This window comes from Leucoraja erinacea, chromosome 13 (genome assembly GCF_028641065.1).
Source record: "Leucoraja erinacea ecotype New England chromosome 13, Leri_hhj_1, whole genome shotgun sequence".
Classification (NCBI taxonomy): Eukaryota; Metazoa; Chordata; class Chondrichthyes; order Rajiformes; family Rajidae; genus Leucoraja; species Leucoraja erinaceus.
This window is the reverse complement of record NC_073389.1, coordinates 42,368,158-42,383,533: the sequence shown is the minus strand read 5'-3', so window position 1 is coordinate 42,383,533 and position 15,376 is coordinate 42,368,158. Positions and strand designations below refer to the sequence as shown.

Here is a 15,376-nt window from a genome sequence, read left to right as displayed (position 1 = left end):
ACTATCTTTGATCGGACTTTACTGGCCTTACCTTACACTAAACGTTATTCCCTTATCATGTATAGCATCTACACACTATAAATTGCTCAACTGGAATCATGTATTGTCTGTCTGCTGACTGGATAGCATGCAACAAAAAATTTTCACTGTACCTTGGTACACGTGACAATAAACTAAACGGAAGTATTTAACTTAAAAGTCCTCATCCCAAAGTTATATTACTTACAGTGATAATGCAATCATGGCTCTGCTCAAATATATAGGAAGGAACTGCAGATGCTGGTTTAAACTGAAGACTGACACAGAATGCTGGAGTAACTCAGCATCTCTGGAGAGAAGGAATGGGTGACGTTTAATTTTAGACTTCTTCAGTCTGAACCCGAAAAGTCACCCATTCTTTCTTTCGAGAGATGCTGCCTGTCCCGCTGAGTTTCTCCAGCACCTTGAGTCTATCTTCTACTAAAATATAGTTGGATTAAAAATCTGATAACAAAAACACACTAAAACTCCATTCCTTTAATCAACTCCGTACTGACAGCACCCATAGCCAGGATGGAACCGGTGTCTCTGGCACTGTAAGTCAACAATTCTACCACTGCGCCAACGTGCCACCCTAAGTTCTTATAGATGCAAGCTCTAATGTATTTTCATGTAGGTTTTGTGAAGGAAGGAACTGCAGATGCTGGTTTACACTGAAGATAGACACAAAATGTTGGAGTAACTCAGTGAGATTGGCAGCATCTTTGGATAGAAGGAATGGGTGACGTTTCTGGTTGAGAAGAAGGGTCTCAACCCGAAACATCACCCATTCCATCTATCCAGAGATGCTGCCAGTCTCGCTGAGTTACTCCAGCACTGTGTGTCTATCTTTCATGCACGTTTTGTTATGAGCCCTTACAAATGTTGATACTCCATGAGATATTCTCCAGAAATGTCACCTAATTTTACCTCTTAATGGCCTCATTATCCCTTCAAGTGAAGAGTTTGATTACCCTACGCGATCATGAATCAATGTGACCCAAGGTGGGTAACGATGTAGAATCGCAGTTGTTCCAATTGTCGACTGTGGTTTTAAGTACCCCTGTGCGCATTTCTACTCTCTTCCAGAAAGCGGCCTCCTGGGCATTATAATGAGACAAAGACAATTATAAACAAAAGGGCTGATTTATTTTGCATGTAATGTGTGAGCAAACAGATTGATCATTACTCTAAATTTCAACCCACTTTGTAAACCTCCATGTACAGCAGGGATAACAAAACGCACCACTGACTCCAATTGGCAAGCTCTAGCTGGCTAATTGCACTCTTCTGGCAAGCACTTAGCCCAAATCTACTTGACACTATGGCTGGCGAGTTTTCTCCAAAAATAACTTGAACTTATGGCTGTATTTTTTAACGGGGTGAATGTTTCCTATGATGAATTGTGAGGATATTATCAAACAAGCTTTGAAAGTGGGAAAGTGAGGTTGAGGCCAAGGTTAGGTCGGGCATGGCCTTTACTATTGTGGAGCAACAGGCCCGAGACGGTACAGTGGAGCAGTGGTAGAGTTGCTGCCTTACAGTGCGGGTGCTTGTCCATACAGAGTTTGTACGTTCTCCCTGTGATCTGCGTGGGTTTTCTTCGGGTGCTCTGGTTTCCTCCCACACTCCGAAGGCATGCAGTTTTGTAGGTTATTTGACTTGGTATAAATGTGAATTGGCCCTAGTGTGTGTGGGATTGTGTTAGTGTGCGGACTCGGTGGGCCGAAGGGCCTGTTTCCGCGCTGTATCTCTAAACTAAACTGACCTAAACTAAACATGCTGCTGATATCCAAAGCAACCGTTCAGTTTGAAATGTTTCTGTGCTGTATCTCTAGAACTAAAACTAAAACCAAACGATGCCTACTGCAACTCCAGATTCGTTACGATCGCTTTGATTTTAAAGAGCTTTTTATTTTTGATCTGAAGCAGCTCCGACAAAACAGCCACCGCTGACCTTTAGCTGGTTCCGTTCATTAGTTCTGTTCTTCATTCATGTTAGTTATTGTACCGAAGATTGAATCTGAAATATCTCTCAGACAGCAGCTTTCTCATGCCAGCAAAATTGCACCAGATTTCGATTGACTGTCTGCTTATGGCCAGCAGCTCTCTGAGAGAGTATCCTGCAGTGCACATATGGCAGCCACTCAAATTAATATTAATTCACTGAAGGCAAAATTTGTATTTGAAAAAGCATTTCTTTTCGCTGCCTTAATCATGCAGATAGTGCCGAATTGAAAGCACGAACCTCCATGACTCGATTTGCCAAGAAAATCCTCTTTGATGTAGTTATCTACAATGCCTTAAAGTACAAGCCAGCAATTCAAAGCACGAATTGGCCCATCATCTATATAACTAATTCTTATAGCCCCAATAGACATGAGTCTGCTACCATTCTCCTGTATTTGGAGGTGTAAATACGCTCTTCTCAAGCTTACCCCCCTAGTCTAGTTCAGTAAAAAACACCGAGTCAAACACTGGAACAACTAAACTTTATTTTTTGATTGAACAGCAAATTCCCCTATTCGATCCTTATCTCAACCTGGCCAAGCCCTTCAGCCTCGTGCAAGCAGACACACTCCAAAAGGTCACGCAGTCCCAAGCGTTCCTCCAGAAGATCGACCTTGATCCAAGATGGAGCCACCTCTTATAGGTCCAGGAACTTTGAATGGCTGAACTACATAGGGGTGCAATCAAACATATTTACATCAATACATTATTGACAGTTCCCCAAACCACCACAGAGTCTCATATACATTGTTTCTTGGAGAAGCTTCTGGAAGGAAGCTAACTTAACTGAATAATGCAACATTTACCCTGGAACTCAAAATAATCCTGCCAGTCAATAGCCAATCAACAAACAACAGGGTAACTATCTTGCAACATTATTTACATTATTTACAATTCTTTTGCAGCAATCCAATCAATTTCATGCATTTACAATACATTGGAGGTCCTCTGCAAGAATCTTTCATTCAAGATTCAAGATTGAAGAGAGTTTATTGTCATGTGTCCCAGATAGGACAATTAAATTCTTGCTTTGCTTCAGCACAACAGAAAACAGTAGGCATGAATACAGAACAGATCAGTGTGTCCATATACCATTATACACATATATACACACATGAATAAATAAACAGATAAGGTGCAAATAAACTTATAAATGGTCTATTAATGTTCAGAGTTTTGTTTCAGTTAAGTTTAATAGCCTGATGGCTGTGGGGAAGCAGCTATTCCTGAACCTGGACGTTGCAGTCCTCAGGCTCTTGTACCTTCTACCTGAAGGTAGCAGGAAGATGAATGTGTGGCCAGGATGGTGTGGGTCCTTGATGATGCTGCAGCCTTTTTGAGGCAGCGACTGCGATAGATCCCCTCGATGGTAGGGAGGCAGTGTTTACTACTTTTTGTAGTCTTTTCCGCTCATGGGCACTCAAATTGCCGAACCAAGCCACGATTCATACTGGCAATGGAAGAGATACTCATACATTTCTTGTCTGCAACTTTGATCTGGGACCTAGACTTCCTGGCACCAGCCAGCAGCTTGTGGCTTTTATACACAGAAACACAGACTTGACCAAAATGGCCTTACAATGCATGAATCCTCTGCTCTACCACTGCTCCACCGTGCCCCCTTAATACCAATAGCAAGGTTTAGCTCAAGATTAGACACATTTTAGTAACTGCATCCTATGTCCTGGACATTTGACATTCTGTGCAGCACTTGATGGAATTTTATTAAAGACCTGATCATTTAGTCAGTCAGAAATTTAGGATGATATTATTGCACTCTCAATGTTTGTCCTCTGTATGAATGACTTGCGCAGATATTCAGATTGACGAACATCAAATGGTACGCACCTCATTGAACTGAATTGTTTAGCACATGTGAGACTAGGGATCAGTGTAGGGCCCTAAAGAGGAACAGATGCCCACACTTTAAATAAAAAGGTTCAACCATACGCTAGCATTTTGCTCGAGATAAAAGCAGTCTCATATCTTCCAGATACGTTCTCTTCCAAATGGCCATCTCAGAGTTACTTTCCATTCCTATCTCTAATGCCCCATGGCCCCTGATTGTCTCCATCCTTCTGATTGCTATTACCATTAGCATTAACCCTAGTATACTGACAGTTAAAGGGATAGTGAAGGAAGGAACTGCAGATGCTGGTTTACACCAAAGGTAGACACGAAGGGAGACAAAATAGCTGGAGTAACTCACCGGGACAAGCAGCGTCTCTGGAGAGAAGGAATGGGTGAGGGTTTGAGACTGAAGAAGTGACTTCTGACTGAAGAATGGTCTCAACCCGAAACGTCACCCATTCCTTCTCTCCAGAGATGCTGCCTGTCCCGCTGAGTTACTCCAGCTTTTTGTCTCTTTTGGTTTAAACCATTATCGGCAGTTCCTTCCTACCCATAGACACGAAGCATCTCTGAAGAAAGTTCTCGACCTGAAACGTCACCTATTCCTTTTCTCCAGAGATGCTGCCTGACCCATTGAGTTACTCTGGCATTTTGTGTCTATTTACAGTAAAAGGGATTTAATTCAATCTGACCCCAATTGAAATGCAACTCGAAGAGCTAGTAAATTACTCCAATTTGAAAGAAGCACATCTCAAATATTTTTCAATCGTGCAATTCTGAAAAGTTGTATTTTATTACAAAATTCGTTCATATTATTTTACAGCCTATCATTTAAGGACTTCCTGATTTTAAGCTATCCAAGCAAGTTTATTGCTCAATTAGTCTGATTATCATTATTGTAAATTATATTTATTTTGGTTGCACAATTGATTAGTAACTTTATCCTTAATAATATGGTAGTTGTACCTTCAAGTTGTGTCATAGATTATAGTTTCGAATTTGTAATGTTATGGATACATTACATTTTATTCGAAATTTGTCCAAAACAACAAGATTTACAAACATTGAACTTAGATTTTCTGTATCGCCCCTCTACTCAGTTAATCTGAAGGAGGGTGCTAATCCAAATCATCGTCTGTCTATTTTCCCCCTTAGATGCTGCCAGACCTGCTGAGTTCCTCCAGCAATTTGCTTTTTGGTCAGGCTTTCAGCCTCTTGTGTCTCTACCTTACATTTTCTGAGCTGTTTTTCTAGAACCCCATAAAATAAGTCTGAAGAAGAGTCCTGATCCAAAACATCACCTATCTGTATTCTCCAGAGATGCTGCCTGATCCATCGAGTTACTCCAGCACTTTATGTCTTTTTTTTAGAACCAAATGAAAACTTTGCTGAGGACAATGCCAACTAAAGGGCCTGTCCCACTTGGGTGACCTAATCCGCGAGTTCTGCCGAGTTTGCCCTCCACTCATACACGCAGCATGGTCGACACGAGGTTGTAGGAGGTCTTCGTAACTCTCCATCATGCTCGAGGGTGGTCTCCGCATACTCGAGGCCTCAGCTTGGTCGCAGCGTTTTTTTCAATATGTTAAAAAATGCCCACGAGTAAAAAACGGTCGCCATGGAAAAAATCTATATCATTTTTACTCGTATGTCTAGTCGTAGTAGGTCGGCATGTTAGTCGTAGGTAATCGAGGGTAGTCGAAGGTAGTCAAAGGAAGTCATAGATAGTGTTCATCATAGTCGAAGGGAGGTCGAAGAGAGTTCAAAGGAGATCGAAAGAGGTCGTCTTCACTCTCCACTATTCGGTGTCCAATTTTCCCGGTTAGTCGTAGCTAGTCATAGCTAGTCGAAGTTGGTCTTCAACATAGTCGAAGGAAGTCGAAGGAAGTCGAAGGAGGTCTTCTACCTAGTCGAAGGAGGTCTTCAACATGACATTTTTCCAAACTCTTCTAAACTCGCCAATGAGGTCGCCCATGTGGGACAGCCCCTTGACATCTTGGTTCTCACTCTGTTCAAATGTTTATACTTCAGCTTATCTAGTTTTGGGGGAATTCCTCATAGTTAAGGACGATTAAGGATGATGAATGTTATATCTATGTGTCCAAATATGGATGAGACAGATTGAGGATTTGCAATCTCATTTGCAAATTGGGACATGCCATATACATTGGTTTGGGGGAGCCTGGTATATATATTTACAAAGATGAAGACAGAGTGCATAGGTCAAAGCTAAAGCCATAATGAGAATTACATTCTCTGACAGCCTTCTTCAAACATTGTTGAAGTTGAGATTCTGATCTGATACCATCAGTGGCATAGCAGTAGAGTTGCTGCCTTACAGCGTCTGAGATCCAGGTTCGATCCTGACTGGGGGTGCTTGTCTGTACAGAGTTTGCACATTCAACCTGTGACTTGCGTGGGGTTTCTCCGGGTGCTCTGGTTTCCTCCAACATCCCAAAAATGTACAGGTTTGAAGGTTAGTTGGCTTAGTAAAATTGTAAATTGTCCCTAATGTGCGTTGGATAGTGTAAGTGTGCGAGGATCGCTAGTCGGTGCAGACTCAGTGCACTGAAGGGCCTGTTTCCGTGCTGTATCTCTAAACTAAACTAAATTACTGCAATGACTACACATTAAAAACTTACTTCATTGCCGTATGAAAGCTATAGGCCATCTTGAAGTAACTAAGAGTGTCAATGAACTAAAAGTTCCTTTTTATAAGGAGATACAAGGAACTGCAGATGTTAATTCACAAAAGAAACTGCAGCACTCTGTGCCTTTTATTTCATTTTATAAGATTGATTTGTCCTTGCTGTGTGCAGTTACATTGAATTGTCCCTAGTGTATGCAGAATAGTGTTAATGTGCAGGGATCGCTGGACGGCGTGGACCCGGTGGCCCAAAGGGCTTGTTTCCACGCTGCATCTCTAAACTAAAACTAAGCTAAACCATCTTCCTCTTGCTCTCTCCCTGCAGGCTTTGAAGATCAATGGCTGGCTCTGTGGCTGCTTGGTACACAACTATTTTGCAGAGTTATTCCAATGTTAGCAGATTACTGGTCCATATCATTGAGTGCCTTATCATGTTCTGGCCGATGCAGATACACTGGGTAACAGTACAGCTCTCTCTATCCTAAACCACTGGCTTAAATGCTTGTGGACTAGGCAAATATATCAGTCGGAAAGTCTGGAATAAGACATTCGCTCCAAGGGAAAAATATAATGCCAATGAAAAATATATAGTATTGATCATCATGAAGGGTTATGATTGTGAAGACTTGTGAAGTTAGGGATTTCTCTGCAGCTGGGAATGTTCAGGGGTGACATGCTTGAAGTCTTCAGGTTTTAGAAAGGCTACGATAAGATACATTGTGATTGTTCCACAGATCAGTGAAAACATAAACAGAGGACATTCCCAAATGAACTAAAGAGGTTAGAAAAACATTCCTTGCACAGAGTGTGGTTAGAATTTTTGAATTCTTTGCCACAAATCATTGCTGAAATAGATCTCATAAATTATTTTGCAAGGAAGTTAAACATTTGCTTGACTTGGAGATTTAAAAGGTATGTAGAACTAGTCAAACAAGATTAGGTGGTCGAGATAGACAAGAACAGCGATGCAGATTCACCAGATAATACTTAACTTAATCAATGAAGCTCAATCTTCTCAGAGCCTCTCTCTAACATTGTATCTAATTGTATTTCGAACAAAGCAAATATTTTTGATTTTACTTTTCTGCCATCCATTTACTGCTTTCCGTGTGAGGGTCTTCTTGAAGTCTACTTCCAACCGATGCAATAACTTACATTTGTCAAATATTCTCAATTCAGCAGAGAGTTAGCATACAAACATGATTGGGTGCTTTGGCTTTAAGTTAAAAGGCACTACTGCAAATGCACTTCCTGTTTGCACTGTATATTGATTTTAGATAAAACGCTACACTTACGGTTGTGATTTTTGGCCATCTTTCTCAGTCCCCCCTCCGCTGAGCAGGTGCAGAGAATTCTTCCCATCAATGAAAAATAAAAGTGTTATTAGTGTTTAAAAAATGTTGAGAATCTCTCTCCTGTCAATCACGCCCTGAAAGCCACACCTTTTCTGGTGGGAGGGGGAGGGGTTATAAAACCCAGAAGTGTGGGTGTGGCTCAGTCTCTGCATGATGGGGGGGAGGGAGAGGTCATGACTCTGTCTGAGCTGTGAATCAACTGAACACACTGAATATCTACTGAACTGTGGTGTTTTGTGTGGTTTTATGGTGGTTTCACCCTGCATGAAATGGTATAAAGCTGCATTTGAATTTGGTGGCCTTGGACCCTGCTTGAAGTAGGATAAAACTGCACTGAATTTGGTGGCCTTGCACCCTGCCAAAAGTGGTATGAAACATAGAAACATAGAAATTAGGTGCAGGAGTAGGCCATTCGGCCCTTCGAGCCTGCACCGCCATTCAATATGATCATGGCTGATCATCCAACTCAGTATCCCGTACCTGCCTTCTCTCCATACCCTCTGATCCCCTTGACCACAAGGGCCACATCTAACTCCCTCTTAAATATAGCCAATGAACTGGCCTCAACTACCCTCTGTGGCAGAGAGTTCCAGAGATTCACCACTCTCTGTGTGAAAAAAGTTCTCCTCATCTCAGTTTTAAAGGATTTCCCCCTTATCCTTAAGCTGTGACCCCTTGTCCTGGACTTCCCCAACATCGGGAACAATCTTCCTGCATCTAGCCTGTCCAATCCCTTAAGAATTTTGTAAGTTTCTATAAGATCCCCTCTCAATCTCCTAAATTCTAGAGAGTATAAACCAAGTCTATCCAGTCTTTCTTCATAAGACAGTCCTGACATCCCAGGAATCAGTCTGGTGAACCTTCTCTGCACTCCCTCTATGGCAATAATGTCCTTCCTCAGATTTGGAGACCAAAACTGCACGCAATACTCCAGGTGTGGTCTCACCAAGACCCTATACAACTGCAGTAGAACCTCCCTGCTCCTATACTCAAATCCTCTTGCTATGAAAGCCAATATACCATTTGCTTTCTTTACTGCCTGCTGCACCTGCATGCCTACCTTCAATGACTGGTGTACATGACACCCAGGTCTCGCTGCATCTCCCCCTTTCCCAATCGGCCACCATTTAGATAATAGTCTGCTTTCCCGTTTTTGCCACCAAAATGGATAACCTCACATGTATCCACATTATACTGCATCTGCCAAACATTTGCCCACTCACCCAGCCTATCCAAGTCACCTTGCAGTCTCCTAGCATCCTCCTCACACCTAACACTGCCCCCCAGCTTAGTGTCATCCGCAAACTTGGAGATATTGCCTTCAATTCCCTCATCCAGATCATTAATATAAATTGTAAATAGCTGGGGTCCCAGTACTGAGCCTTGCGGTACCCCACTAGTCACTGCCTGCCATTGTGAAGAGGACCCGTTTACTCCTACTCTTTGCTTCCTGTTTGCCAGCCAGTTCTCTATCCACATCAATACTGAACCCCCAATGCCGTGTGCTTTAAGTTTGTATACTAATCTCGCTGCACTTGATCTCAAAATCTCGAAACTGCACTTGAATTTGGTGGTCTTGCACCCTGCTCATAGTGGTAACAAACTGCACTTGAATTTGGTGGCCTTGCACCCTGCTTGAAATGGTAGGAACATGGATTTGAATTTGTGAGTGAGCTGCCAGAAGACCAGGCTTGAGGGACTGAGCCGCCACCCCAAGAACCCATACCAGCACTCCAGAAAGCCCTCCCTCTGGCCACCAATATTGGAATTGTTGGAGAGGTGGAATATTGCGTTGGGGGACCAGCCCTCCCATGTGAACATGGGACCCAACGGGTATATATAAAACACATACACACATACTTAAAAAACAAACAATAGATAAACTCTTCCAGCATTTTCTATTTTTGCCACAGAACATGGCACGGTGGTGCAGTGGTAGAGTTGCTGCCTTATAGCGCTTTCAGCGGCAGAGACCCGGGTTCAATCCCAACTGCGGAGTTTGTGCATTCTCTCTGTTACCCCATGGGTTTTCTCTGAGATCTTCGGTTTCCTCCCACACTCCAAAGACGTACGGGTTTGTAGGTTAATTGTTGGCATAAATGTGAATTGTCTCTAGTGTGCGTAGGATATTGTTAATGTGCTAATCAGAAGGCTGCATGTTCGAATTACGTTGGGGTCACCAGTTGTAGCGGCCTGGACGAGGTCAGGAAAAGGCCAGACGTCAGGCAGGTTCGAAAGTAGTTTAATGTCACAGCGAGAACACACACACCCCCGTGCAGGACCTTGGGAAACCCCGTGGCAGACCAACGTCCCTGTCGTTCAATAGCCGAGGGGGATGATCCGAGGAGTGGCCTATCCCCCAGGGACCGCCACAGGGGATCACTGGTGGGTGTGGATTTGGTGGGCTGAAGAGCCTATTTCCGCATTGTATCTCTAAACAAAACTAAACTAAGTGCATGGTTGTCAGGCAGGATGTTCCCCTTTTACATTTATGCTATCCTTTTACCACCCAATAGTTATTATCCAAATTCACTTTAGGATCGCCAGTTTGAATTATTTATCAATAGCTAATAGGCTTTGCTAAGGTAAGATTGATTTGGCAAAATAAGATGTAGTACAACATTTACTTAAGATTCGCAGTGGATACAAACTGTAATTCTTCCATTACAATTTATATCGTCTAAAACTCCCTCTTGTCTTCTTAATTACTGAAGACTATCTAGCATTTGACCAAAGACATAGGTTTTAATTTATTTCAGTGTTACTGCCATGCTGATTCTAAATGCTTATGAATACAAGAAGAATGAACTGTTAATATTGGACAATAGGCTAATGTTAACATTGTCAAAATATCCACATATCCAAATATTTTCACCTTTTTGTACATTTAATCTCTCCTGCACATTTGGGATTTAAACCATAGACACAAGGAACTGTAATCTTGCTTAGAACACAGAGTGCTGTAGGAACTCAACAGGTCAGGCAGCATCTCTGGAGGACATGGATAAGCGACGTTTCGGATCAGGATCCTTCTTCAGACAGGAATTTTAACTTGTGTAGGAAAAAACTGCAGATGCTGGTTGACACCAAAAATAAATGGAAAATGCTGGAGTAACTCAGTGGGTCAGGCAGCATCTCTCGAGAAAAGCAATATGACGTTTTGGGTCGACACCCTTCTTCAGACCGTCTGTTCTTCAACCTATACTGGGCAAGAGACTCTGTGCATCTAGCCGATCTATTCCTCTCATGATTTTGTACACCTCTATAAGATCACCCTTCACCCTCCTGCATGCCAAGGAATAGAGTACTAGCCTGCTCAACATCTCCCGATAGCTCAGACCCTCGAGTCCTGCCAACATCCTTGTAAATCTTCCCTGTACCCTTTCCAGCTTGACATCATTTTCCTATAACATGGTGTCCAGAACAATATTCTAAATACAGCCTCACCAACGCATAGTTGATACTGAGGGTTGGTGGAGTCTGGTATTTAAGAAGACTGAATAATAACATTAATAAATCATGAAGCATTAAACTAACGCCTTCAGGTCAACAAAGCAGGGATTACCATCTCTAAAGGTGAAAATGAATCTTTCAATGTGTGATGTGTTTAGGGCTCGTTGGCATGGGATGGCATTTAACAGCAGGAGCATTAGACCCTGTGCCAGTAAACTCGAAAACGGATTATAGTGAAAAAGTCTACAAAAACACGGTGAAAGACAAAGACATTTTCTTGGTTGTTGCTCCATTCCTTCATCACTCTCCAGCATTCTTCTGGCAATATTAATCTTGGAGCAACCTGGAGAGCAAAGTTGAATGTTTTTAATATCCATCTGGTAAAATTGTCCAAGATTATACATCTGGCCTGATCATGTTAAAAAGACCAGACAAAGACGAATCATGGAGAGGAAGTTTGACAGAATACTGTCTGGATTAGGGGGATCCAGCTGCAGGGAGAGGTTGGATAGACTCGGATTGTTTTCTCTGGAATGTCAGAGGTTGAGGAGAGACTTGATAGAAGTATATTAATTAGGAGAGGCATGGATAGAGTAGGTAGTCAGAACCTTTTTCCCAGGGTGGAAATATCCAACACTAGAGGGCATAGCCCTAAGGTAAGAGGGGGAAAGTTTAATGAAGATGTGCAGGACAAGTTTTTTTTACACAGAGAGTAATAGGGGCCTGAAACTCATTGCCAAGGGATGGCAGATACGATAGTGGTGTTTAAGAGGCTTTTCGATAGGCACTTGGAAATGCAGGGAATAGATGGATATGGATCATGGATAGGCAGATGAGAACAGTTTAACAAGGGATCCTGTTCGGCACAAACATTGTGGACCGAAGGGCCGGTTCCTGTGCTATACTGTTCAACATTGTATTTGTTACTTACTGAGGAAAGGAAATAACAAATGCAGAAGAAAAGGTAGCCTGCAATATTTGTGGATACAATGAACAGCAAATTTACAAAAATAGTTTACAAAAATGGACACAAAGTGCAGGAGTAACTCAGCATGTCAGGCAGCATTTCTGGGCAACTTGGATAGGTAAAGTTTTGGGCCGGGACCTTCTTTAGACTGATTGTAGATCAGTTGATAGACGAATGGAGAGGAGTGGAGCGGTGTTGATAGGCAGATGGTGGACAAAGGCCAGTGATGAAAAGACCGAAGGTGCAGGATAAAAGGATTGAATGGTTGTAAATTGTGAAACTGGAAGAAGGGATGTAGGTGGAAGGAAAGGGAAATTGCTGGAAGCCATGTGGCACAAGATGGCAGCACAGGCAAATGTTGTGGAAACGCACGTGGCTGTGGTAGCCTGTCTGGGTCATGGTGGTAGATCAGGAGAGCAGCAGGAATCACAGAAGGGGAGCTGTGAGAAAGGGTCTCACAGAACTCTCGTAAGAGAGGCGAAGAGCGATATTTCCTAATCATGCAAAGTCAACTCTATTGCAAGACAATGGCACCCGAGGATTTTTTAAATCAACCTCACATTTCAAATTGTGTAACTTTATTGGAAAGAGCTTGTCAGAGATACGGAATGAATTGCAATTATTTGTGTCAATATACACTAATTCTTCAGCTTATGTTGTAAGATCTTTGTATGCAAATATTACAGTGAATTTAATCTATTTACCATTGTAACACAGATGTGAAACTAATTGTTTTAAACAAGCAATTCATCAGTTAACATAATAAAATACAATAATTTAAACTGAATGTGAGTGGTGCTTGTAGTACAGTTTCCAGGGGAGTTATAAGTTATGGGGAGCAGATTTTCTTAAAAATAAACAGAACAATAGTTTTTTTTTAAAGCTATGGTCCAATAAGTTTAGGGATGCAATGTTTTAAATTTGGAATTCAGCCAAAGCAAGGGCTATTATCTGTGTTTCTAAACCTGCGTTGCACTCTGGTCATTTTGGGAACATCATTGCCTAATGGTTTTCTACTGTTTGCAAAATGATGTCTGAAAAAAATCAATAACCAGAATTGTTAAAAGGGATTTTTCCCCCCCTGACATTTCATGGTTTCTGCTCTTCCCCAAGATCCATTTCTTTTTATTTGACCACTGGTTAATAATATAACATAAGTCATATTGTACAAAAATTGAGAACGAGGATTTGGTAAACAGCCTATAGTTTAAAGTAAATTCACCAATAGCTCCAGGCAATGCCATGTTCTGCTTGGCTTACCACCAGCCTTTAAATTCGATTAAAGACATCTTGGCAAGATTGAAAGTGCCCTTGCTGGAATTGATACCAGAGCTATTTGCAAACAAGGAACTAGGAAGTCAGTGGCGTCCTGCTGACTTTTTTTTAAAGGTATAATTGAAAAAATGGTAGCTTGTATTTTATGGAATTGAAGATACTGTCATTTATATACTTGTTCAGATTCAATTTAATATTTTTAAAAGACCTTACCATTTGGTTGGGGATGCTTGGGTTAAATTCAATGTTCCATCATTAAATAAAAATGAATTACTCATTTATTAATCCAAGAATAACATGCAATGCCTTGCTATGGTTTGGATCAGATAACTGGAACTAAGCTGGTCAGGAAGTCGTTCTCAGGATACTACTTGGAGCTAAACTATTCAGTGTAATTTCTGCTTCAAAATCAAGTTTACTTATCTTTCCTAAATAACCACATTGGATTTACGATTTTTGTATTCGTCTGTAAATATCTTGGGTTACACAAATGCTTTTGTATCCCTTACAAGTGAACATGATCCTCTCAAGTCCATCTAAATGGTTGCAAATTACTGCTGTACTTCCTTTTGCAAATTACACTGGCTTTCAAATGAAAAGGCAGCTAAATGAAGACTCTTTCTTCTAAGGTGCTTTTGCAAACTGTAGCTTTTACTGAGAAATAAACGCGCATCGAGAATAAACAGAGCTTTTAAGCCCAGTAATATCAGTAAGCCAAAAACCAAATACTATCATTTTCCCGTTCCCCGTTCACTTTGATGTCCCATGTGACATTAATGATGGTAAATTCAGGATTGATTTTAAGGTTGTTTTTGCTAATGTCAAACAAAAGACGGCTTGTTTAAAATATCGTCAGTAACTCTTTAGGGACTTTGTTGTCTGAAGTATACTGGATTTTGTTACTTCTCTTAGCCAAGAGTTGGACACTTTTATTTACAGAACTGTTGCTTTTTATCCAAATCATAAGACAGCAAAGTACAAATGCCAAACACTTTCACTAAATCATTTCCCCTTTTCTTGACTTGCCATCTATTCAGCTTCTTCCAGCCAGGAGTTTGTGGGCCACTTGTGTTTCTGTGCTCTTCATCAGTGGTTGGTTGGCAAAAGATATATTAGTGAAAGCAGAATCAAATTATATTAGGTAAACAAAAGTGCTGGAGAAACTCAGCGGGTGCAGCAGCATCGATGGAGCGAAGGAAATAGGCAACATTTCAGGCCGAAACCCTTCTTCAGACTCCAAATTATGTTAACTGTTCTATTAGTGTCTTAATGCTGTACATCACTGAATCATGTTCTTTAGCCCAACAAGTCTATGCAGACCCATTAATGTTAATCGTACATGAATCGCATTTTATTTACCCCATCACCTTCCCCAAGGTTCGAGCTACACAATTGAGGCAATTTACAGTGGTCAATTAACTTACCAACCTACTTGTCACTTAAAATAAGAATCTACAGATGCTGGTTTACAAAAAAAGGTTATAAAGTGCTGGAGTAACTCAATGGGCCAGGCAGCTTCACTGGAAAACATGGATAGGTGACATCCCAGATTGTCTGATGAAGGGTCCCAACCAAAAAAAGGTTGCACATCCATGCTCTTCAGAGATGTTGCCTGACCCGCCGAGTTACTCCAGTGCTTGTGTCTTTTTTTGCAGGTCCTTGAGATGTGGGAGACAACAGTATGCCCTGAGGAAACCCATGCTGTCACAGGGAAAACATACAAACCCCACACAGACAGTATCAGATATGAAGACTAAACTAAGTCACTGTATCTATAAGACACATGGTTTACCAGTCTGT

General features: G+C 41.5%; 1 long non-coding RNA gene across 1 annotated transcript; it reads right to left on the bottom strand.

The window, feature by feature from the left end:
• Window positions 1-2,494: 2,494 nt before the first annotated feature.
• On the bottom strand, window positions 2,495-8,018 carry LOC129703116 (uncharacterized). Its single transcript, XR_008724514.1, has 2 exons — window positions 7,822-8,018; window positions 2,495-2,695 (listed from the first exon to the last, which is right to left on the bottom strand). It is a non-coding gene; the product is annotated as an uncharacterized LOC129703116 (long non-coding RNA).
• Between the last annotated feature and the right edge of the window lie 7,358 nt (window positions 8,019-15,376).